This window comes from Halictus rubicundus, chromosome 2 (genome assembly GCF_050948215.1).
Source record: "Halictus rubicundus isolate RS-2024b chromosome 2, iyHalRubi1_principal, whole genome shotgun sequence".
Taxonomy (NCBI): domain Eukaryota; kingdom Metazoa; phylum Arthropoda; class Insecta; order Hymenoptera; family Halictidae; genus Halictus; species Halictus rubicundus.
The window spans coordinates 8,351,962-8,378,149 of NC_135150.1; the positions used below are offsets into that span (position 1 = coordinate 8,351,962).

Sequence of the window (26,188 nt, forward strand, 5' to 3'; positions counted from 1 at the left end):
TCCGCAACGTTTCTCACAATATGTATCGCGAAAAAGCAGTATATTTCGAACCGAATTTCGATGCAAGCGGTGCTGGGAAATCGTGTAACGGATTCGACAGTTATGACAGCTATCTATACATATACTTCAATTTTATATCCTGAAATCGTCGGGTAAGGTTTTCACGATTTTAACTCGACGCGTAACGCGGCATTATTCTGCGTTTCATAGCATAAAACAAGCGAAAAAAATTCAAAACGGAGAAAAGTGCTAAGTGGGAGACTAGACGTGACAGAAAAGAAGTAAAAAACATTGCGAGGTCAGAGAAAGAAGCACATCGATGAAACTCACAAAGTGAAACACCGAAAAATTGCAAATCGGATACACAATAATCGTGATGCGAAATTTTAATTACAAAAGCGGTGAAATGAACAAATTTCCCGTGAAAAAACAAATTGGAACTGCAGAGTGGATTCCTTTGCAGAAAATATTGTTTTCGAGACAATTGAAATCAAACGTACATCGGACACGTGTAATTACCAACATGTGAAATTAGCTCATCTGCCAATACATTCTGTTTTTAACAATGGTTGGTATGGCTGTTCCTGTAGTATAATAGTTTTTAGTAACAATGTGTTGCTTTGTGCTGTCCAAATTGAATGAGAACCATCAGTCAGAAGTGACGTAATTTTTATCAATTCTATTGCAACATCATTTTCAGCTGTACCATTTAATATTTATTTTGTAAATAATATTTGTTAGATTTATGGGGATTCACAAATAACAAACGTTTATTACAAAAGATAATACATGAACGTTCTGAACAAAATCACAGACCAAACAAACAAACAAAAAACACAACCACGCAACTATCAGCAACGCACGCGGACCAAGAAGCCGAAACGCGCTAAAAATTCCGGAGCTTGAAGACGTGAAGTTGTGTGATATTTTCCATACCAACAATATTTACAAAATTTTACTAGTGTAAAATGTATCAATTAATATTTCGAGGTTGAGTGAAATAAAAACATAGGAAAATAAAATCTAAGAAAAGATAGTATAATATATAAATAATAAATCATTGTAAATAGATTATTGTTTTGAAATATTAGAACGTGATAGCATATAACTATTTAACTTGTTTACGTTTGAAAACTTGTAAAATTTGAAAGTAAAAAGGCATATACATATGTCAAATAATCCAATAAAATTTGTTTAATTTCCTCAATGCAACGATATTTAATAGCTTTAAATTGAAACCTCGTTTGTACATGTTTATTATCTTTTATGATGTTTTCTAATTTGAATGTCGTGTTTCTTATTTGTAATAAGGAATTATTGTCGCTATCATTTTTGTTACAATTATGTGGTAACTAGACTAGAATAGTAATGTTAAAATGCTAGGTGTCTAATGTACTATCAAGCAATTTTCTCGGAAACTGCAGTTTGCGTGAAAAATGCTGTTGCAGTACTTTCGACGCAGTCGGGTTTATAATGCGGACAGATGGAACTTGCTACTTTTGAGGTAACACGAACAACCGGCATTTTCAGCTCTCGACAATTTACATGTTTGCCTACACGATTGCATTCACCTTTACTCTATGCGGTTCAACTGAAACATAAACTGTACTAGTAAATATTGGATAATACATCACGCATCCGATCGTACGGAATACATTTATCAATTAAAATTATCGGAACGGTGTATTGCGTGATAGATTTAGTACACGTATTTGCATAATTGAGTCGTGCATATTGTTGCACAGGACATTACACACGTTTTATTTTTTGAATTTTTCTTCTACGTACGAGATTAACAAATTTTTGCGGTAGTGGGGATAACTCCGCGACGTTTATCATCCAGGCCCTGGCGACATAGGGAAATAATAGGGAAATAGGGAAATAGGGAAATCACTGTAATAAGGCTGCATTTATTGAAACTTTGCACGATTATTTTTACAAAATACATCTGAATAAATAAGAGTGTCCAGTCTGTATCTATAAAAATATGTTTCTGATCTCAACGATTGTAAAATAAAGACTCTGAAATTCGTCATTTTGACATGGCCGGTAGATCTAAAGGGAACCAATTACTGTGGGGGTGTCAATTACTACGTTTATATTAATTATTCTCATTTTTCAAACAGAATGAATATTAAAAAAAGATATATAACATGTCTATTAACTCTAATATCTCTTTTTTAATATTTATTATACATACTTTAAAAATAAGTATAATTAATATAGGCACAGTAATTAGTACCCCCACAGTAATTGGGTTCCCTACCCTAGTGTTAATCTGTATTTGGGTTAATATAGAATATATTTAAAAACACGAAAGACTCCATTACAAATTCGGACATTTTGTATTCGGCAATATTTCGTTGAACAAAGCAAGCGTCCAGGCACAAAAATCAGAAGAAACATTATCGTCATAAATGTGGCTAATTAATCTTTCACGGTGTTGTGCTATGCAACGAAGCGTCCACGACCATGTTCCCGCAATACAAGCGTTTTTATTTTTGCGGTCAGGCCGGCTAATGCGGCAGAAAAACCAGTGAATAAACACCGAACGCGTGAGGGAGTTGTTACAAACGCGTGCAGTTTATTTAGCTACATTGCAGTCTCGTTGCAGGAAAAGTTTTTTCCTTTTAATATCAGTTTGTAATAGTTCAGCTTCAGCCTGAAAAAAAACTGTTTTTTTTCGATCCGAGGAAGTATTGACAGACGCTATTGTGAGAGTCTCAGAGGCGTGAGTGCTTGTTGAATAAATTATTGGTGGCATGTATGTAGCTGCGCAGAATCCACATAAATGAAATCTAAAGCTTTTACCAATATGATAAATTACGAAATACAGTGTTTTCTCGATATATGTCCCAAATATCTAGCCGATAAAAGTCCAAGAACTATTCCCACTGCCGCTGGGTATACCCTGTTAAGGGCCAAGAAGTTCGAGAGACCTCGGTCGCCGAGGAGTGTAACATAATACGTGTCGGGTATGTCGGTATGAGACCAGGATACCACTACTAATCCAATAACAAAACTCCTTTATTTTTCATTATTTTTTTGTGGGACTTTCACCAATATATTCGTGGCATTTTTCTAATGAAAATGATACCAAATATGATATTATATGGATGATATTTACTTGTGTAATGAACGATTCAAATTAAGGACGCAAAGAAGAACAGTGTATGGGAAAGAAAGAGACGCGGAGAGTCGAGGTGTTCGAGAAAGATGAAAGACCTGCGTGAGCTCAGGCCTTTAAATCAGAAATTTAACTTTTTTATTATTAATTATTGTTTTATGAGACTTTCACCAATATATTTGTGGAATTTTTCTGATTAAAATGATACCAAACGCGATAGCATTCGGATCATATTTACACTAATTTTCCGTTAATATAATTGTAATGGGAAGTAACTTTCATCGTTCATTACACAAGTAAATATAATCGGAATTATATCATATTTGGTATCATTTTCATTAGAAAAATCCCACCAATATGTTGGTGAAAGTCCCATAAAAAAAATAATGAAAAATAAAGAAGTTGTGTAATTGGATTTAAAAAAAAACTTTTCTACGTTCGGCAGTGTATCAAAGAATAGTAAAATATTATAGACGATAATTGGCCCTGCCAGGCCCGTGCTATGGACATGCATCGTGTAGACATGTATGTTTACACTCCTCGACGACCGAGGTCTATAGAGCTTCGCTGTCCTATTCTAAGTACGGCGCACAGTGGGCAATTTGGACAAAATCGGATTCAAAATCAAGGAACTTTCGATAGGAATGAGGTAGAGCGATGAAATTTTTTTTAAATGAAAGCTGAAACTTTGTAGAATATGGGAAAGATAGGGAGATTATTACCATCCAATCATTTCAACGAAAAAATGACTTCATTAGTTTTTGTCACAAAAATCTATTTTTTGCAAAATCCTGAGGTCGTAGACAAATTTTGAGACCAGATTTGAAATCAGCGTGAAAAAATCTATGGGAAATGATGTATAGCATGTGAAAAAAAAATTTTTTCCGCGCGTGGTATTGGAAAAACCATAATTTTCTTGAAATTGTGCAAGTTTAACGAATTTTCTCAAGGTTAAAAAACGTTCGTACCATAATCTCCCTACTTTTCCCATATTCTACAAAGTTTCAGCTTTAATTTAAAAAAAGTTTCATCGCTCTACCTCATTTCTATCGAAAGTTCTTTGATTTTGAATCCGATTTCGTCCAAATTGCCCACTGTGCGGCGCAGAGCAAAGAATAGTATCTCCTGGCAGATATATGTCCCTGGTTAGACCTATGTTGTGGACATATATCCAGAAAACATTGTACCATGTACAATGTCTCCTGAAAGTATTTGAATGCTTCTACTATTTTTGTAAAATTTTAGGTTTAGGTTTAGGTGTAAAATTAAGGTTTCCTAAGAAAGAAGTATTCGACAATAAACCCGAACCCATTTTAACACTAGGTTTACGGGACGCGTCCAAATTGACGAGTTTTAATATTTTTCATTTACGATTTTTGAGATTGTAAAGATGCATCCATGAGGAATTATTTAACAAATTTATTTCTTTGAGTACATATTATTGAAAGAATGGCTAAAAATTTGTAAACCTAGTGTTAAAGCTTAAAGCCTGTTTTTTCACAATCCATTATTCACTCTCTTCTAACATATTGGAGTGACGGTTTCAAACAAATCAGTACTATATATTCAAAATGTTTCGTTCATTTCTAACCTTGAATGACCTTGAAGGTTATCGGGTCGTATACGAATGCGTTCGACTTGACACACACTTTCATATGATATCAAACGTTATTCGACCACTAACTGTAATAAATCTGAAGAATCTCATACATTTCGATGCCTGTGGTTTTCTTTTGCTTCAACCGATTTCAATGAAATTTTCAGGATATACACGGTGTCTGAAAAATGTTATATTTTCTTGAAAAGGTTGATTCCCAAGGTCATTTGAAGTAACTTTTTCCATTCCAAAAATGTTCTCCGCGGCTTTGTTAAGAAGGTATAAACAATAAATATGGACCAATCAGAGCGACCTACAACGGACGGATTTCAGCTCCGCCAATGCCAACACCACGCTCAACGAAAGCCGCTGTAGTCGCATACTGATTGGTCCGTGTTTTTCGTTAATAAACTTTAACAAAGCCGCGAAGAATATTTTCGCAAAGGGAAAAGTTACCCCAAATGACCCCGGGTATCGCCTCTTTCAAGGAAGTACAACATTTTTGGGATACCCTGTATATAACTGACACATATTTACCAAATGGAGTTTTTAAATTTTCAATACAGGCCCAGATAAAATGTAACAATTGACCTTTACCATATTCTCCATGGTTCTGACCAATTGCAATTTTTTCAAGAAGTCGTTTTTCATGTCAGCTAGTAAATTAATCGTTCTAACTTCTTGAAATAATTTGACTAGTTTGGTCTAATCTTCAATAAGTTATCGCCTTTTTAAGAGTGTCCGAATATTACTGCGAGTAATAGGCGTTTATGGGATACATGTCGGAAACTAAACAAAAGAAGTATTATTAAAGTATTATTACACTGAAACGGGACCGTTGCGTGTCTGTGCGAATAGTATAAATCTACCTTAATAAGTACCATTGCAAACATAACCGGCGATTTATCGATTCACGGAAGGAGTACAGCGTCTCTAATAAGATTAAAACTGGCGAAAATCCCATGTGAAACGCGGAACAAATAGCTCGTTTCCAGCATTCTCTTTAAATCCCGGTTAACAGGAAGCTGCTTAATCTTTGACCTACCGAAGACCGAGCGATCGGGTAAAAGCGTAGCATGTATTCACCTGTCGGTCATCAGAGATCATTCTTCCAACCTGACCAAAAGTGGGATAGAAAAGCTGTAGACTCTCTATGGCACCGAGCCTTTTGTGAAGATCCCTCTATTCAGTGAATTTATCCGGTTGAAATGAAGACAGAGAAAATGAGAGGCGAAAGAAACGTGATTCGCGTAGCCGGCGCGGCGCAGCGATTGCGGTGCCGGCAACCTGAAATGCGGCTCGGTTTTAGTGCGCTAAGTCCAACATTTAAATGAAAGAAGAACCGCTCTCCTTTCTGAACTTCACTTGATATCTGTGGATGTGCGGGGAGTTCTTCGTCTTTACTTGAAGTCGTTCCTGTTTCCGTCACTTCCACCGTAGAACCTGTTTAATTATAGCCCACTGGGATATTAATTTCTTAATATCTTTAATTTATTTTTTACTTCCAAGTTAAAATACAGTTATGTATTTTTATCATCAGTATTAACATGTTCATTACCACTACACTAGACACTGTATTCGCTTAGCTGCCTACCTTTACTAAAAATGTTAAAGAAATAACCGAAAAACCTAAAACCTGAAAGACCTAACCTAATCCTAAAACCTTTAAACCTAAAATGTTTTATTGTGTGCAATGTGATAAAAAGGGCGTAGTCGGAAGCCAACACAAATAATGGTACGCACAGTTGCATTCGTGATAAGGAACACTATTTTAATATATAGGGTGTCCCAAAAATGTTGTACTTCCTTGAAAGTTGTGATTGTGAGGTCATTTGAACTAACTTTTTCTTGTGTGAAAATGTTCTCCGCGGTTTTGTTAAGGAGATATTAACAGAAAATATGGACCAATCAAAGCACGGATACAGCGGACGGATTCCGGCTTGGAGACACGCCCCGCTGAGCGTAGCGTTGTCATTGGCCGTGGCAGAATCCAATAAATCCCGAAATAATATTCCGGTATCCTTAAATTTTTTAATCTTTCTACTGTGTATCAATTTCGTCTACTGAATTTTTCCATATATGCATAGATCCACTGTCAACTTACATAACATTTTTTCCAATTCTTAATATTACACATTTCCGTTTTCGCGACATCATAATATGTTCCTAGAATGCTAATTACTACGCATCCTATCACTCCCTCTATTATATATCTTATCTTCACATATAGTATTCTAATAGGAAACACACTCGAATGTAAGAGAACGTCCAAATAACAGGAACGTTCATATAACAGAGCGTTCGCATCACATGTATTTGTATAACAAAGGTTCTATTATACTAGTCGGCTTGAATTTTGTTCGGGTAAATTATGTGTTTAGAGACGAGTGAGCAAAACATTTATTTTTGCCTTTTTAATTTTCATTTATTCACAATTAATTCTTATTTTTTATAATACCAGTTCTGTACCAGTCCAACAATCATAATTATTATCACTCGTTCTCGAAGTGACAAAAATATTACAATTTAGTTAAGATATTTCGTTAATCATATTCGTTCGACTTTGCTCCAACTAATTATCATTTAGTTTAAACATTGCAAAACTCTTTTAAATGGAAATCGCAAGCGTTTGAATATTTTAGTAAAAAAAGTTAACGCTTCACATAGTGAAATACCAAAAGAGTGTCTGAGGATCATTCAAGAAAGTAGTTTATACAGCATGGTCCACGATATGCGAACTGTTTATAATAATTTAATACAAAATGGTTGAAACAAAAGTACACTGGCATTAACACTAAACCTACCACGGTCAAAATGACCGGTTTTGTATTTTACAATGATTGAAAGTATAGAAATTCATTTATGGAAAATAGTGGAATAAATTTCCTTATCTTAATAAATCTAGGGTTGCCATTTTTATAAGGCAATACCAGATGCTGTTAATGCTTGGTAGATTTAGTGTTAAATGAAGAATTTACAGACGAAGTTAAAATCTTGAACGATATCTGTTTCCTATAAAAAAAAACATGAATCGTTCAACATTTTTTAGATGGCGCCATGTATTTTTTATTATATTTTTACATTGCAAAGGAGGACAAATTCAATAACGTACTAAGAGTATTTATTGTGATTATCTGACACTACAATAACGTTTGTTTGTTTTACTAGTCCTACAATTGTTTAATTTGTCTATTTAGTAATTATAGTTTGTTTGTTTACTCTCGGAGTAAATTCACTATCAGAAAAATGATAGGACGTTTGGCATATTTCAATATTTCGTATTATTAAGAAAAGATAATGTACATTTTACACAACCTATACAATACTGAATATGCTCTTTAATATGATCATACTAGATCTCAAGTTTACAAAAACAAGTCATGAGCCGATCTAATTAAACGCTCTGAAACCCTTTGTGTTAACTCGAAAAGTTACAAAACAATTGCATAAAAACCCGCACTATGGCGCAGTAAAAATCTCCTTCAGTTTTCAAGATTTTACTCAATACACTGTTTATATTTCGTTAAATAAATTGTTGATTTTGTTACTGGTTCTATAGTCAACGTCCATTGTTTGTATTCAATGCGCGCAATATTTATTTACATACAACTCCGTAACAAAATATTTATTACAGAAATTTACATAACAGTTTTTCCAATTTTTGAAAAACTAGCATATTTTGCAGATTTTTCATTTTCGGTCCAACTTTCATTACGCATAAACAATTTTATCCTCAACGGTCTACAAGATAATCCTGTGTTCCCGGTAAAAAAGGACTCACTATAATTGTCAGGGGACAATGAAAACCACATTCAGTCGAAGCCACGTTATATGTACTTTGTGTAATCAGACAAATGGCACAAATGTGATATGGAATTAGACAAGCGATGCGAATGTCATTTGCAGTGAGGTGAACGAGGCGAGTGCCATAACAGGGCTGACAGCCATTGTAATAAAAGTGACGTTCGTTTGTAGAACTAGGACGGGTTCTACAAATTGGTATAATCACTGTTTGAAGTCGGACATGTGACACAAGTTGCGTCAAGTTGGACGGTATAAATATTGCCCGAGGCCAACCAGATAACGCATATACATGGCTTATTTGGAACTTTTAACAGCTTCGCGCTCCCAAAACTTTTCCTGGCAAGTGTTTACAATCTTTCTCTCGAAGCAGTCGCGACTATCTGCTTGAAGTGTCCCGTTGTTACACTATCCTCTTCTTTTCCCGACTATAACTGTGCCATCGGGGAGACAAGTTTTCCGTTTAAATACGCAAAGTATTTGCATTATTAGAACTATGGCGGGAAATGAGTTTTCGGGTTGCCGTAAAGAAAACTTTCTCTCCTCCTCGTGTTTGAATCAGTTCACTCGAGTATTTTCATAATTACTTTTCTTTTGAAATATCGTGATCTCGCCCCGAGAGGAGAAGGGGGGGGGGGAGAGCTCTCACGCTTTCTTCAGGCTCGAATTAATGTCTTGAAACTTTCAATAATCGTATCATTTCGCTCTCTCTCTCTTTTCTCAATCGTGTCTTTCATACACACCCAACACAACATTTCGTACTCGAGCGAACGTAAATCTTCGCGGGCATTCATTTTACAGTTTCAAGGGACATAAGTTTGCAAAAGTTACTCGAAAAGTTGCCCATGCTCTCGAACAATTTTTAGCCGAAATTCCTTCTGGAACCTGCGATTGCCGTTCTGAGTTGCATTGTTTTTCCCACGTCGAAAGATAGAGGACACCGGGTATGGTTGTCACATTTTTCTACTTTGACTTTTCTAAAAGTTATAGCTACCGGAAAGATCACTTTGACAGGTCTAATATAAATTACCTACGCCTGGCTTCATAAAAACATAGTCTCATGGATATTCTCAATAATATTGAAAGTTAATTTAAGTTATCTTTAGGAATGATTTTGTGACAATGTACTCCCGAGCTTGGATTGGCTATCACAGTATCTGAGGGTGATTGTCACAGATTTTAAAAAATGAACATGAACTTTTGAACATTTATAAGAAAACCTATTGAGACCCTCATTTTGTTGACATGAAGTTTAAATAAGTGGTCTCGAGATAAAACCTGTATCTAATATCTTTTTCTGTCTGAAACTTTATGGATATAAACTTCATATCGACCACTATTTGTTGATGCAAAAGAAAATCAATTTTTTAACATAGGTAAAGTGAGTTTCCCTATTACCCACTAGAACCTTTTATGTATTTCTTATAATTTCTTATAGTTATACTTCCTATTGGAATGCAACGTAAATTAGTTAACAAATTTATTTTATCAATGATATACAAATATCTCGTTTCCAGACCATCTTTCCCATATTCTTCGCACCCAATTCATTATACAAGCTAAACACAGTTTCACCAAAGCGCATCCCTACTCCGACGACCAAACTGCACCACCCACTCACCAATTAGGAATCCTTTAGTCGCCCCATACAGTTAAAAACAGCCAATAGAAGAAGATCAGAGTTTACCTTATACACGACATTACACCGAAAAGCAGAACACAAAAAATCGCTCGCCTCGAACACATCTATCTATCTCGACTAGAACATAATAATCGCTCGCCTCGAACGCATCTATCTATCTCGACTCGAACCTAAATCTTGTACAGTGTTAAGTTTTAAATATGTATTGAAGTTGTTGTTACTCCAAAACGTCGAATTCATTTCAACTAGGCGTTGTTACTTCGTAACATCGTCAAGGCCCCGAGTATCGTCGCGAGCAAGCGAAACGGGACTTACGACCCCGCGAAGTTCGACATACGGACTTGCGATACTTTGGACGCTTCAGTTAGTACAGTAATTGAGGTAAAATGTCGAAAACGTTTTAAAAAATTATATTTCAATAAGTGGCACACTGTCCAAGGCACACTGTTTCATCTTCTTGTAAATTGTAAAATGTAAAAGAACAAAGCATTCTCCCTTATTGTTGGAACTAGAAAGAACTGGGGTGTACCTCGCGCTGCTTCGCAAGAAAATGGCAGTTGAAATAAGTTCTACCTTGCCCGTCCATTGCACTTGATTCTCAAACATCGGTATGAAACGAGAATATTGCGATTTAAAAGTGCATTTTATTGCATTTTTATTGAATTGTTTGGCATTATGTGTTTCTTCAACTTATCTCTACATATTATTTTTTTTTTCACTGGAAACTTGTTGATATTTTCAGCATATAAGTATAAAGTACAGTACCCTCTCTCTCAGTAGCTCTCAATATTTTTCCAAGAAATGAAGTACCCCTATCAATTGTTCTCGATACGTGGACCGTGGACTTATGTGTTTGCATTGTACCTCTCTCAATAGTTCGCAATGAAGTTTCCTCGTGTATAGACGTAGGGGAGATCGGGTAAGAAGACGATATTATGCAAAAATAGGTATAAGTATGTTATTTATTGTATAAGAAGAATGAAATTACATAATTGTAACATTGTACGTATTTATTTATTAATAAAAGTGTTATTATTTTTAGTGTCTCGGGAAGAATATTCATGTAACGAAAATGATGATAACAATATAATAGATAAAGATCAACCAATATATTATATATCTTTCTATATCTTTCTAGAGAGAAAGATAGAAGATGAATGAAGATGTTATTAATTTTGTCTATACGTATAACACCACACAATCAAATTTTGCGAAAAATTTAACGGCTTTTATCTCGATGACTATTTGTTTGCGACATATGGTTCCTTTCAAACTTTTTCTTTTCTCAATGTATAGAAGGTGTTGATGTAAAAAGAACTGTTACGTATGAAGACGTTTCTCCACGTCCATTCGATTAGAAGTTCTAATCTCTTTTCTGAGAACGAAAGCGTCCCAACATTCCCTTCTGGAATGTTCTCAATTCTTCCTTCTCTCACTTTTTAGGGTATATAAACCCATTCATTTTCATCCTCTTTGGTTCAGTAGAGATTCAGAAGCGAGTCGGTCGCGGTATAGTAATCGTGCAGTCACGTCGCGTTACACGCGTAAGAGTCAGTTCTAGTGAGATGGGGTAAAAGTCCCTTTCGAATCAAACGTAACCTTATAGATTCCGGTAGTTCGGTGTATATTCTATTTGGCTTTCAACAATCGCTCTCCGACCCCGCATTGCCAGTGCGTCAACACCTTGCATCATAGGTAATAAATTCTGCAATTATACACTTATTACATTCATTCGCGACACAGACAACTACACATGTAATTATTTCAATTCAGAATATATTTGTCTTGTTTGTTAACTCGCGTAATCTATAACCCTTAATTATTGCCTAATATCCTAATCTAATAATTGAACGTTCCCACACGATACAATCTTACCGCTCGGATTGTATCAATTAAGATATATATAAGTTACGAGGCTTACTAATCTTAAATTCAAATCAACAAAGATTTCAATATTAACTAATAATAGAAACCATATTCAAGGAGTAATAATTTTGCGGTAAGTTTCTTTAACAAATGTCCAGAGATGTAGATTCACCCCTAGGACGGATGTCTATTATTTTTTATACACCCTGTACATAGAAAATAAGCCAACTTCATGTTCCCTTTCGTCAGAATCTAGTACGGTTATCATCTTCTAATTTTATTAGAGCATCTAGTACCATATAAAATTTCTGCAATTCTATCAATGGAAGAATTAAAAAATCATCGAAATTAGAGGGAGCTCCCTTGTTTACGAATATTTACCTAAATTATTATGCTGCTATGGAATTTTTGAGGCTATTAAATAGACAGTAAAAGTGTTAAGCCTTGAATTTTTTGGCTTTCACCCAAAATGTCCGCACTATGCGCGACAGTGCGATAACCTGAAGAACGAAAGAGCAACGAAAGTCGCGCGATTCAATTATTCAGTGCTTCGCAGATAAATACCCTGATTTCTGGCGTGCCCGATGGTTTGCATGGGAGGTCCTTGCCGCCGATGTAATTAATAACTTGCAGCCCGAAAGCCAGTAGTTAATAGTGGTTAGTTTGCCGAGCGCGCAGAGGTTTATCGAGTAAACATTGGTCGAAACTACAATGGGTTGGATCCTATTGCCAAAATCGATCAATCTGTGCTCGCTGGAAGACGACCGGTTGGCAAAATAGCGAATGGAGGATTGATAAATCTCGGTGGTGTCAACCGCGGAATATCAACCGTTTGTTTCACTTTGAAAAGTTTCCGTGGCGGCAAACAGCGGGTTATTAATAGGCATCGGAGCCGACCGCTCGTCTGTGAAAATCGCTCGAACCACGACGGCGGAGACGTTGATTACAGTGTTTTCTCGATATATGTCAACGACATGAGTCTCGCAAGCGACATATCGTCCAGGAGATACTATTCTTTGATCCATACTGAACGTCGTACCCGACCCGTATTATGTTTACACTCCTCGACGACCGAGGACTCACGACTTTCAAGGCCCCTCATGGGGTATACACCGCGGTAGTGGGAATAGTTTTGCGACTTTTATCAGCCAGGTGTTTGCGACAAATATCGAGAAAAGACTGTATACAGGATCATGGAGGTAAATCCGGAAAAATCATTGTATAATATGAAGAAAAACACAGTTCAAATTCAAGGAAAATGTCAATACAGGGTGAGTCACCAAACGTTAGCACCTCGAATATCTTTGTTGTTTCTAAAGATACGTAAAATATGGTAAGGACAAAGTTGAATGGTACAATGGGGCTAACACGATGCAAAAAAAAATTTTGTTTTTATGTCATTTTTTTGGAGATATCAAGGTCACCTTGACTTTTTTAAATGGAACCACCCTTTTTTAAACACCTACAATGATAGTCCCTTTCATTAGGAATTATAATAAGTCCAAGGTCATTCAAGGTCAAGGACAGAAAAAACGTATAAAACTAAAATATGGAAGCAGAATACCTGTATTTTATAAATGTTCGAAATGATGGCCGTCTGCGTCGATACATTGTTGTAAACGAGCTCTGAAGGAATGTTGAACTCTGATAAGTGTATCCGACCTGATATTCGTACATGCTGTGATGATACGCTGACGCATATCTTCAACTGTTGTTGGAGCATCCGTGTACACGGTCTCTTTTAGCAGACCCCATAAAAAGAAATCCAGTGGATTTAAATCAGGCGAACGTGCTGGCCATGAAACTGTTCCGCCTCGTCCAATCCATCGGTTTGGATATCGAGAATCCAACGTTTCTCTTGCTACTCGTGCATAATGAGCAGGACAACCGTCATGTTGGTACCACATATCGTAGCGATTTTGTAAAGGGACATCTTCTAACAAAATTGGCAGATCTTCTTGCAAAAATTGAGCGTATTTCTGTCCCGTCATCATTCCGTTAACGAAATATGGTCCAATTACTTTGTCGTTCAAAATACCACACCACACGTTTACGCTCCATTGTCTTTGATGATCAATTTCTCGCAGCCAGTACGGATTATCCACAGACCAATAATGGGTGTTCCGTAGATTAATTGAGCCATGATTAGTAAATGTTGCTTCGTCCGTAAACAAGACATTAGAAAAAAATGAATGATTTTGAAGCAATCCCCATTGACAAAAGTTAATTCTATTTTGAAAATCATTTCCGTGCAATTCTTGATGGAGCGATATGTGGAACAGATGAAAATGTCGGGCCAGAATTCGTATTGCGCTACTTTGACTTATGCCTGCTTCCCGGGCAAGATTTCTCATACTCGCGTGAGGATTGACAGCTATAGCTGCTAAAATATTAATTTCATTGTCTTCATTAGTCGTGGGATTCTTCCGTTTGTACTGTCTTGCATGTACACTTCCAGTACTTCGAAACAACCTGTACGTATTAGTGAAAGTATGTCTAGAAGGAGTGTTTCGCTCGGGGTACCTTTCTTCATAAAGTAGTCGGGCCTGCACTGAATTTTTTCTACATTCACAGTAAATCGTGATCATATCACACTTTTCAGTCATCGAATATAACATAGCGGAATCGCGTTTGGAAACATACTGATAGTAAGTAAGAATGCTGAATAACATTGAAGGACCTTAGTATGTTTACTTTAACTACGACCATAGTATGTTTACTATTTCCTACAAGTCTCAACCGTGATAAAGGTATTCTGCTTCCATATTTTAGTTTTATACGTTTTTTCTGTCCTTGACCTTGAATGACCCTGGACTAATTATAGTCACTGAATTCCTAATGAAAGGGACTATCATTGTAGGTGTTTAAAAAAGGGTGGTTCCATTCAAAAAAGTCAAGGTGACCTTGATATCTCCAAAAAAATGACATAAAAACAAAATTTTTTTTTGCATCGTGTTAGCCCCATTGTACCATTCAACTTTGTCCTTACCATATTTTACGTATCTTTAGAAACAACAAAGATATTTGAGGTGCTAACGTTTGGTGACTCACCCTGTATATTCTTTCGCCAGTTTGTACAAAATCAATGAATGATACAAAGAATGGAATTACTTGATGTAGCCTCCACGACCAACTGCCAGGACCTTTCTGAACTTGGAGCGGAATCCGCTGCAGGCTCGCCTCAGGGCATCTCTGGTATCGTGGCGCTTTGCGTTTGCCTTGCCGCGGCTACGTCCCACAGTCAAGGGGATTGCAATCGGGGCTACAGGGAGATCACAAATCGGAAGACCAGTAATAACAGAGGCTTCCCTAAATTCTGATTAACACTTGAATGGCGGGTCCAGGTCCGTTTAGACTCAGTATTTTAAAGGCACCACAAAAGCATAAATTTTCTTTAAATAACATATGGTATTCATAGAAGCATAGTGCACATTCATTCGAAATTCAGAAAACAGCAGTATAAATAGCAATATAGAGCATGTCTGACAAATTCACTTTTTCCTACTTGAAAATCATTGCTGTAAGGTTCACTGTATAAAAGTGCTTTTCATAATAATAGTCTCGACTTTAATTTTTCCTATTTTATAAAATGCCTTAGAGAGTCTATTTTGTTGGGCTGTACTAACTCTTAGGGTTAGTTTTCTAAAGAACATCGTTTGCATAAATTGACGAGTTTCTTGTCACGTTTATAAAGCATTTTATGAAGTATTTAGTTGCACATGTACGTTTAATGAGAATATAGACAACTTTATGTGCTACATAGGTAATAAATATACATGGTGTCCCAGTATTGATGGTAGAGGGGGATTCTACATGAGAAAGTAAGTCGAAAATACGGAATAAACTTTTTTGTTCGAGGCTTTGTTTTTGAGAAAATCGTGTTTAAAGATCCATCGGGTTTGCGTGTTTTATTATATCCAGAAAGTAGAATTGGTTGGTTATGATCAGACGCGTCAGATGACTCGTATCGAATAACATGCGTTTCGCTGCATCTACAAACTCGATTTTCTCGAAAACGGAACTTTGGATAAAAAAATTTTACTTTATATTTTCAACTTATTTTCCCATGTAGAATGACCCCCTTCACGGTTGTACCATCTATACCGGGACATCCTGTATAATTTTACTTTTAAATGAAGTTTATTTCATTCAATCATTCAAAAGCTCAAACATGGGAATGACAATGACAGAATATATTGCTTATAACGGTGATTACTTGGATGGATAAGATTTATTTAGAAAAATGTTATGTTTGCTAACCTTTTCTGTTTAAAATCTGATATTTCTGATTATTGATAATTGTCTTATGATTAAACAATTCAAATTATATTTGTCTTACATTAGAGAATTATAGTACATTTGATATGCTTGAAAATACCGTTTATTGTACCTTCATTATTAAAATAAGAAAAATCGTGGATTTTCGTTCAGAAAACAAACATCGCACCATAGTGTGATGCTGCTTCAAATTTTCACGTTTCATGCGCGATGGTTGCGAGAGTAATGTACGCCGTTAGTGGAATATTATATCACCGGATCCAATTATTATTAAGTGTGATTAGCAGCTGCCAATCAATCGTAAGAGTAGGGATCAGAGAGGGATTCGTGGAGGATATTTGGGGACACATGATTTACTTGGTCTCATTGATTATGGATATCTACTACGGTCGACTGGGCGACATACATCTATGTTCAGTGACAGCGTAATTTAACGGTTACTTGGGAGGACAAAAATACTTGTTTAACTTCAGATAATATTTAATCTTTGAAAACATTATTTGCGTATTTGTTTGATATACTACAGTCCTTATAGCGGATAACTATAGTTGATAACAATAATGAAAAAAATAAGATTCAACCAATGTATAAAAGGCTAAAAATAAAAGAATCATATGTAACAGCCTGTTCAAATAAAAAAGAATTATTATAAATACAGAAACTATGTATGTGGAAAGCATTTGATGATCATACTTCTCTGCCAAAATGTTTAATGTCGAAAGAATCAGGAATATACCCCTCTGTTTTATAAATGTATGTAAATAAAAATAAATTCACTGTAAAAGCAGATATTTACCTTATTAAGAAAGTTCAATATAATCAATTTGTTTAATTTCTTAGTTGTAGGTATATGATGAATATACATATATTTCTTACTTTTTTGAATAATCTTACCGAAAAAAATAATACAGTGGTATTTTAGAAATTTTTAAACATTTTTATTGTTTTGCACTTGATTTATACACTTTTGTCCTGCTGTCTAACGATATTCTCCATGAAAAAATAGCAATTTTTGAAGATGTATTCGTCATGCAGATAAATAATTACCATGTGCTATTTATTAAAATTTTTATGAATATCTGAAACATACTCGTATTTTTCAGTCATTTCAGGATATTTTGAAACAAGCACGAAATGAAAAGGAGGAAACAGAATTGAAAAACTATACGTACTGTGAATCGATAGAATATTTACTAATTTTTGCGAAAGAACGTAGGTGCACACTTTAAAAATCGGGCTACATCACTACGAATTTAAAAACCATTTTTTAGGTCAAATGGCTAAGAAAATGTACAAATTCGAGGGAGATCCTTTCTGTCCTCAGACTTCAATGTGGCATCTCAAGGATTAGGAATTCTAGGGTTAAATGGCTTCAAATAACTTGACTACACATTTTCGAGATAGAGATTTCTGTATTAACCGTGTCCGTGGAGTTAATGCTTTTACATTCCATCCGTGTACTCAACGATGCTCCATCTAGTACAACACATTTTAAATTGAATTTGCGTCTGGTGACTGGGATTGCGAATTTAAATCCTCCAAAAAGGACCCACTTCAATGCTGTTAAAAAACCTGGAGACCTTCAGTAATTTGTCTAACACAAGAAAAACAACGTCTATTCCGGGAATATGTAATATTTTTTTCGAGCAAAAGTTGCTGTTATAGCAGTTGTACAAGAACGTTTCCCAAAAATTGTAATGTATATTTAAGATGAATAGCGGCTATTATATAATAATTTATTTATTAATGGTTAAAACCAGACGGTTTATCTAGCAAACATAATATTGTTACATGTAGCATAGTTACAAAATTTGTATAATATTGCATAATGAAATTGAAAATTAAAAAGATTTAAAAAGTTTAAAAATCGCGTTATACAGGGTGTCCCAGTATTGATGGTGCAACCGTGGAAGGGGTGATTCTACATGAGAAAATAAGTCGAAAACATGGAATAAATTTTTTTCATTCGACGCCCTGTATTCGAGAAATCGAGTTTGAAAATTCGACGTACACGCGGGCTATTGCGTAGGAATCTCTTGACATGTGTGATCATGACCTACTTATTCTACTTCTTACGGATGCTATGCACGCAAACACGACGGATCTTCAAAGTCGATTTTCTCGAAAATAGAGACTTGAACGAAAAAATTTATACTTTATTTTTGACTTATTTTCTCACGTAGAATCATCCCCTCCACGATTGTGCCATCCATACTGGGACATCCTGTATATTTCGTTCTCATGTGCGCCATTTTTAGAGTATAATACAGAGTGTCCGAAGAAAATCTATACACAGTTCGAATGATTATAACTTCAGTTTTTATTCACATATAATTAATATATAAATTGCAAAAGAATTAGAAAGTTATGACCCGTTAAACAGTGTATACATTTTTTGGGGACACCCTGTAGAATCACTTAGTTTTCCTTTCTCCATCTTTATTTGAGCAGCATCGAAAGAGAAGCACAGAAAAGACAAAATTATTTATAGAAATTGATTGAATTTTGCACTTCAAAATAGAAAATTACATGCTGAAATAATAATCTACTTTAAAATTGGCGCCAAAGTTACGAAATCGCGATTATTTTACATCGATTTGATTTTATTCTGAACACTTGCACTCGTCCAGTCTGTCTTAAAAAAACTAAAAAATAAATATCGACCACATTTGAAGTCCGATTTTCTAGTCTCATTTCTAGTTAAAATATTGTTAGCTCCGTGCTTAATTATTATACGAAGTCATAAATTCGACAAAAATGTTCACCGCGAAACACTGGGTCCACATAATTAAAGACGGCTGAATGCGTTTAAAAAGCAGCTCCGTCAACGCTGTTCGTCTCTGGCCCGAGTAATAGTGCAGTTAATATAATTACTTAACGACATTTTTTATGCGAGTATGTAATTGTAGAACCATGCGGAGAATAAATTGCAGGTTACAAGCCGCAGTCCGTGGTGTTAATAGAGAGCTATTACAGCGAGAATATGGAGACTAACACAGCCGTTATATATAGTATGTATATACATATGTATATTCACGTTGCGAAAATTTTACACGAAAATTGCTCTCCAATTAAAACTTTGTGCTTTCGATTCTCATGGATCATTTTGCTACAGCGGCGGGTTAATTACAGGGATATCCTTCCGAACTGTTTTAATTATTCTCATCCCGGAACGAATTTCTGAAGGTTCCCCCGCTGCAACAGATTACACTACAGGCAAAGGATCACGAAATTGTTGATAATCCCGAATGGGATGCTTCAAAAGGATCTCCTTTTCTTTCTCTTTTTATCTTGGAGGTGTTTCACGGTGCTGAGCACATCCATGGTTAAAAGTTGAGCTTTTTGCTTGGTGATATCGGGGAATGATTAATCCGGGGATGGGGAGGGGGAGAGGATTAAAAAGGTATTGTTCGCGCTGCTGCTAATGAAAACGAATACTGTTCTTCGCTCACAAGCAGATTACGCTCTCCGAACGAGTGTTACCTCCGCGCGATCTTGTTTCTCATTCACGATCGAAAGTTAGTTGCACCGGTATAATCTGGTTGTAACGAGTCCGTTCCACCGGCGTTCCTTCTTTTTTCTTTTTACTCTGCTGGGAAATCGCTTGCTGCGATTTAAATACGTACAAATAATCGAATGGAACAAGATGTGTATTGCACCTTTTGTTCTATATATAACGTTAAGTGTCCTGTGACTGCTAGCCGCAATATTATGATAAGACAAGAACTGCTGTGAAAAATTACTGCTGGATCATTCCATGCCAAATCGATCACTTTTTTACCTAGCCATCTGCGATTTTCTTCTAATCGCGTGAAATTAGGGAGGGTTTATGTTATCATTTTCCCGGTTTAGAATTTATTTAAAATTCGAGGTTTGCAATTTTTGCCCATTTTGGCGAAATGGGCTTCACTTACCAATTTTTATCTCAGGAACTATTTGTCTGATCGAGCTAAATTTTTTTTGTCTTATTCAGAAAGGATTGGGCTATTGTAAAATCATTTTTTCAACCTTAATAATTAACTTTATAATGTCGAAAAAGGTAAACGAATTCTTTTTTTTTGCGTTTAGGCAGTGTGGGCAGATGTATAACAAATTGGCTTTGTCTTCTAAGAAATTCTTGAAGGCAAAAAAACTATCAACGTTGCAACGACGAAGAAAATTGTACAGCAAGGGATTTATAATTGGTGTATGAATCACACACACGTATGATTATATACAGGCTGTCCCAGCTAACTTGACCACCTTGTATATCTCGCTTAGTGTTAGTAATAGAAAAAAACGTTATAGGATAATATTGACCTAACCGAAGGGGCAATATAATGATTCGGAAAAACTTTTTTCAAGGTCATTTTTTCTAGATATCAAGGTCATCCATTTTTTTTTTAATAGAACTATATTTTAGATTTTTCATACCCAAGGTCACACGAAGGTCATTGTATAATATGTCATTGAAAAAAATTAATGACTGATATCTATAAAAAATGACCTTGAAAAAAGTTTTTCCGAATCATTATATTGCCCCTTCGGTTAGGTTAATATTGTCCCATAACGTTTTTTTTTCTATTACTAACACTATGCGAGATATACAAGGTGGTCAAGTTAGCTGGGACACCCTGTATATATATATATATATATATAAGTGTGTGTTAGTACGATGTGTGTGCAATTATATACACGTTTAGATTTTGAATTATAATTACTAGACTGCGAAGTTTACTACTAAGAATTGTCTGTACTAATTACAAGATACAGGAGATGCTTTTCCCTTATTTGAATCATTTTAATGAGTTCGCAATAATACAACGGTATTCTTAAATAGTTGTACTGTTCTGCATTTGATCTACTTATTTCTATCGTAACCGCATGAAATCCCCAGTCATTAAATTTAATCAGTTGTTTCTTCGTAATATTTAATAAATCCATAGTGAATTTTCATCTACATTCGATTTTCAATAACATTTCGTCGGTTTACTGAAACTACCTAAAATTGGAGTAGCCTCCTCATTGTATCAGCCTTTCAATCACTGAGAAAATTTCCGAACCACTGAATTGAAATTTCCCAGAACGTGTGCAATTGTTATTCCAAATTTCCAGTAAAATCGTTGAATTCATTATGTATGGGAAGAATGCTGAGGAATTACTTCACGGTTTTCTGAATTGCAAAGCATAAAGTATGTCTGAATCTGGGAGTAGAATTGGTAGAACCGAATTTTTTCCAGTCACCGACTTTCGATAAATCCCGTTTTTAGCCTGACTCGTTCATATCTCTCTCTCTCTCTCTCTCTCTCTCTCTCTCTCTCTCTCTCTCTCTCTCTCTCTCTCTCTGTTATTGCTGTTCAAAGATATAATAATGATACCCTAAGATTCTCGGTAGAACGGTTTCTCCCCGTCCGCAGAGGAGAATCTGAAGCCGGAAGAGTGTTCTACCTTCCACCCCCTCGCGATTCTTTAGGGTAGCAACACCTGCGCCAGACACTGAAATAATTTCGAATTTCCAGTGGTAGCGACAGTTGCCGGGGCACCAGAATGCGAGGAATTACTCTTGCTCGACGAGCCGTGGGCGCGAAAGGATCTTCCTACGCGGCGAAACGGTAGAAAGTGTGGGGACGTTAGAGTGACGACCATTGAACGAGGACAAGGGAGGTTAGGGGCTCGGGAACGGAGTCGACGATAGATTCATTAGGGCGGCACCCGGGAACTTGATGGTGTGCCGTGTTTTCGCTCGAACTTCCGGTCAAATTGAATCACACGGAATTTCGTGGTAACAATCTTCTATTTGACTTGGACCAACCGACTGATTTACTCTGGCCTTTGAGTCTACATACGTGGTTCGGGGCGATTGACATTTGGGGAATCCCCTCCCTCGCTCGCCGACGACTCCGTTGTTACTCAAAGTTTCTCAATCGATCGTCTCGATAGATTTGTTGCTGTTACCTTTTTTTTCGCAGCTCTGCAATACTTTCAAGGATTTGCCTTATTGGACGAGTGAAAACGTTCGTGTCCGATTTTGTGGTGGAAACCTTATTGTAATTTGGCACAGATTTTCTTTTATGTCACCTTACAGTCAAGGACAAAAAGATACCACTGGACCGACTTGACAACTTTTTCATCGTGTACTTAAAATTTTCTTTACCTTCAAGTGGTCAATTGTTTACACAGATTACGAATCACATACTAGGTTACGTTTCTGACATTTTGTATAAATGTTCTCGGATTCCTGTAAGAATATAATTTAAGACTGAATACTACAAATGTCACAAAGAAGGTAAAGAAACTTGATATAGTCTTTACTCGATATATGTCCCAAATATATAGCCGATAAAAGTCCCAGAACTGTACTCACTGCCGCGGGGTATACCCCGTGACGGGTCAAGAAGCTTCGCTGTTCTTTCCTACGTACGGCAGTGTATCAAAGAATGGTATCTTCTAGCCGATATACAGGGTGTTTCGTTTATCTAAAACCGAAAATATTCTTAAGTATTCTTAAGTAGGCAATGGTAGTACATAGCTACTTGCCGGGTATTAGCTGCACAATGTAAAGAAGAAACTTGATATAGTCTTTACTCAATATATAGAAGTTACAAGTTTTTAATATAATTTCTAATGTTTTGTGACAGTAAATAACACAATGTGATATGTCGTTGAATTCATCTCGGAAAATGCTATCGTGTTATGACAAAAAAACATACGGTTCCATTTAAAAAAATTAATTTGACTTTGACATTTCCACCACCACCATTCGAGTTCTAAAATAAATTATACCATAAGATTGTTCCCTTCATACCAAACAATTTTTGTAAACAAATTTTTTTCGTAACGTCAGTGCATCACGTCACGAAATCTTTCCGTTTTCAGATAAACGAAACACCCTGTATATCCCTGGGTAGCCCCTTATTGTGGACATATATCGAGTAAACACTGTATCTGCCATTATCGTACAATATGAGTAGCGAAAGTTAGTGCAGAAATTTTGTTGAGGTTATGAGACACCCCAGTATACCAGTTTAGGGTTTACATTCCGGTGATTAATATCCTCAACTTAAATAATGAGCAGATTTTAGTTACTGATCCTGTTCAGAAAAGATTGTTCGGGTGATTGTTATTTTTGATCATTGGCAATTTCAATCTACCCCCCGATGAGACTGAACAATATTCATCGACTGGTATTCACGTAGAAATAGAGCACAAAGATTATCGGGGTGTGTTAAACTGTTAATCCGGCTGTAAAACTGCCGATTCTTTTTTCTGGTACGTCTGCGTAGATCGCAGCAACTAACGCGTTGATCTCTGCGTTGGAAGGCTTTGCGTCTCATGAACCCGATTGGGTTAGCCTCGGGCAACCGGAGGCGTTATTTCGAAGTCCTAGGGGATTTCGACAGGCTTGCTAGGATCGTTTGGCGTTGCACGCCACGGCACTGGGGAGAATCGTGTATAATTAACGGCCGCATCCGTCTACTCCCGCTTTATCTTTAATTACCGTGTGATAAGATTCAATTTCAGATATCAATTTCGATTACGCCGTTCACCCTAACACTTCGAGACCTTCAGATGACATCCTTTTTCTGTAGCCCTTCATCATTTGTTTAAGCAAACACTATTCTATCAAACTCTCCATGCCCCCCTCCTTGCCATCGTTTCAAAATATACACTGGCTCACGAAAGTATTCGAACGCCCTTTAAAACAGTATTACTTTTTTCAAATTCGACCAAACGACCTAACTTTTTTGGAGCAATCAGAAAAATTGGTTTACCGAATGACGTCCAAAAAAGATTTTGAAAAAATAGCAATTGTTAGAAATTATAAGAGCAAATAAAAAAGGCACTTTCCAAAACTTTTTTATTTGAGCCTGTAATGAAAATTTAATATACTTATACGCGTTTTGTAGATCTATGTTAGTTATACACATACTGAAAATCTCACCGAAATTGGTTGACGCAGATAAAAACGGCACTTATCGAAAGATGTCAGGATCTGTGGATTTTAAGCAGAATTTGATCAAATTTGAGAAACTACGATTTTTATAGTGTGTATATTAATCGATTCCGATGAAATTTCCAGCATGTGTATAACTAACATAGATCTACAAAAGGCATATTCTAAATTTTAATTACAGGCTCAAAAAGAAATTTTTGAAAGTGCCTATTTTATTTGCTCTTATAATTCCTAGCAATTGTAAACAATTATTGGGTAAACAAATTCTTTTAATGGCTCAAAAGAATTCAGGTCGTTTGGTTAAATTTAAAAAAAGTTATATTGTTTTAGAGGGTGTTCGAATACTTTCGTAAGCATGTGTACATACGTGACATAAAAATCCTTCTCCCAATGATTCCTCTTATGGCCCACCTTGGATTAGATCTGACTTCATAATTCAGCTATCCGTATGCAATCCCCATAAGCCTCTTGTTCACAACTAAGCTCCGGGTTTATGCATTTATAATAAAAATTATTAGATGTAATTTAAAGCAGTGAAAAGATTGAAAGATTTTAAGAGTATTAATATATTATTTTCACTACATTCAAATTATTAGTGGAAAATGTGAATTTAAATTTCGTTTATTCGTAACCGGATACCGGATCATTATTTAAAATCTTTTACCTGATTTCGACTTTTTTCGATAACTATTTCCTTTATTTCTCACTGTTTTCGATGACCTTGAAATATGTTGTCAAGGTCGTAATTCTGGACAACTTTTCCCTATAGATGTTACCACTGCTCGGCCTTCGTTTTTTGGTTTATTCGCCAAAATCTGTCAGGATGGCTATAGCAAACTCCGCCTTTTCTCAATTAACGAATTCGTTCTATAGGAAGGGGTGGGGGCATCCCTCCTACTGCGGCCGCACCCCAAGAAATCTAACCCTCCAAAATTCGTTTAAAGGCTGTACAAACCTAACCCTCCCTGTGGTGACAATCTAGAAACAGGGTTCCTCACTGATTTTCGTGAGCTTCAAATATGTTATTTGCGGTGTGATTCTTAGCAACTTTTACCTATAGAAGTCACCATCGCACGACCTTAGTTTGCACCATTCTAAATGAATTTTGGTAAGGTCTGTGTTTGATTTTTTGGGCAGTCCTTCCCGCAAATGGATATGTCCAAGTGTCATTATTAAAATTTGCCACATCCAACAATAACTTAAAAACAGTAAAAGTATGTTAAAGATATATCTGAAGACCCATTTGAAATGTTCAAGAAACAAAAACCTCAAATATATTTCTAGATTAATTTAACGTAGCCGGTTTTGAAATGAATTAACTGATTTGTAGCACTAAAAACTAGAAAATGATTGTAAGCATAACATTGAATGTAATCACTTTAAATTTCAGATCAGGAGAACAGAGGCACCGAGTCCCATCTTTCTAAACAGAGATGAGTTGAGGATTAACTACGATGTTGTGTCGTATTACGGCCGTGGTGGCCTCCATTTTGGTTCACCAACTACACTTTCTGTATGCCGCCGGTACATTAGGTAAGCAGTAGAATCAATTTTTCTTTAGTGGTCCTTGAAACATATAGTTGGATACGAAACTATTCACTCAAACCCGCAGCGGAGTAAAACAATTGGGATGGTCGCTCGAATAATCAGGATCGATTAATTCCCTCTTCTAATTAGTTACGCATCATACCAGCTAATACTCACGTAATCATGCTTTCTATTCATCTATGCAATGGCGGATGTCCTTTGGACGATGCCTGTAAACCATTCTACAAAAAGCATAAATTAAGAGAGCATTAATTAATTGGACCAAACGACCTGACTATTTTTGAGCCATTAGAAAAATGGGTTTACAGAATGATGAACAAAAAAGATTTTGAAAAAATTGCAATTGCTAGGAATTATAAGAGCAATTAAAAAAGGCACTTTCCAAAACTTTTTCAT

General features: G+C 36.0%; 1 long non-coding RNA gene across 1 annotated transcript in view; it reads left to right on the plus strand.

Annotated features, from left to right (window-relative positions):
• The window catches only part of LOC143364574 (uncharacterized), a 244,296-nt gene extending 218,601 nt beyond the window's left edge, over positions 1 to 25,695 (plus strand). Inside the window, exon 3 of the long non-coding RNA XR_013084193.1 lies at positions 25,635 to 25,695. This is a non-coding gene — a long non-coding RNA (uncharacterized LOC143364574). The remainder of the gene's footprint in view (positions 1 to 25,634) is intronic.
• Positions 25,696 to 26,188: the final 493 nt, after the last annotated feature.